A 1,045-nucleotide genomic window follows, 5' to 3' on the forward strand; every position below is an offset into this window, starting at 1 on the left:
ACTGCCCTGGCGACAGACGGATTTGGAGAGTTCGACACGTGTGTGGCTATGGCGAACGGAGAGAGCCAGGCCCCAACTCCACAAGAGTGAGGGACCCCGTCAGTTGCTATGTGGACGATGATCGGGCGCTGCCTATTTAGACGCTGCCCACTTATTCACTCTGGAGACTTTTATTAGGAAGCATCTCGTTTCTGAAAGTTCTCTAGCTCCATCAACCGTCTTCCCACTGCCCAAGTACCTTCGCAGATTGTAGCCAGATGTTGGAAGGCAGAGCCGGCCGGATATGCCCATCTCCATGAGCTGCGCGTCTCGGGCCTTACATCTCCACGATGTCAGCGAGTTTCAAAGCATTGCCGCTTTCATGAAGAAGGTGGCGTCCATTGTATTATTGAATACCTGTTCGAAACATGGACTACTCCATCCATTTTAGACCGCGTCGCTCGCCGTTTTATTTATTGGGGAATTTCCTCTCTATAGGCTTTGGCTAAGAGCTTGATTGTTTTTCGGATTAACCCCTATCGTTGTATCGTGAAACTAGCGCTGATCATTCTTCATGCATCTGTAGTCTGTGTCATCAACGAACGAAAATTTTCTCATATTGAGTTTGGGATACAGCTTGACAACTTTCTTTTCTCTGTTGTGCTACAGGAGTTTGATACATGCTACGGCCCGGGGTGGCAATGCGTTGTGGGCACCAAATTTGGTTCCTTTGTTACTCACAGCCGCGGGAATTTCATCTACTTCGGGCTAGAGAAGCTAGCATTTCTTTTTTTCAAGGCCGCGTCTGGCTGAGCAACGAAGTTCCAGTGACCATTAACCCCAACGCCGCGCCCCCATCCATCCATGGTTTACGGGCCTCCCATCAGACGGATGCAGCCATGGCTTATTGATGTTGAATGTAACATATTTGATTAGTATAGCGAGACCCATCTACGATTGGTTGGCTCCTGATTTCCTTGGAGGCCTCATCTCCCTCCGAATTCCATTTTGCCTATATCACCTTGTGTCTCGGGGTAAAGTTATGAAGCACCCCGGTAGTGAGATA

At 49.0% G+C, this 1,045-nt stretch overlaps 1 pseudogene across 1 annotated transcript; it reads left to right on the top strand.

Annotated features, from left to right (window-relative positions):
- Nucleotides 1-283: 283 nt before the first annotated feature.
- LOC147896345 (uncharacterized) lies at nucleotides 284-792 on the top strand (annotated as a pseudogene). Its single transcript, XR_015541861.1, has 2 exons — nucleotides 284-370; nucleotides 649-792. The product of XR_015541861.1 is annotated as an uncharacterized LOC147896345 (transcript).
- Nucleotides 793-1,045: the final 253 nt, after the last annotated feature.

This window comes from Dipteris shenzhenensis, chromosome 12 (assembly GCF_047967505.1).
Source record: "Dipteris shenzhenensis isolate YYH24624 ecotype China chromosome 12, Dip_SZ_1.0, whole genome shotgun sequence".
NCBI lineage: Eukaryota > Viridiplantae > Streptophyta > Polypodiopsida > Gleicheniales > Dipteridaceae > Dipteris > Dipteris shenzhenensis.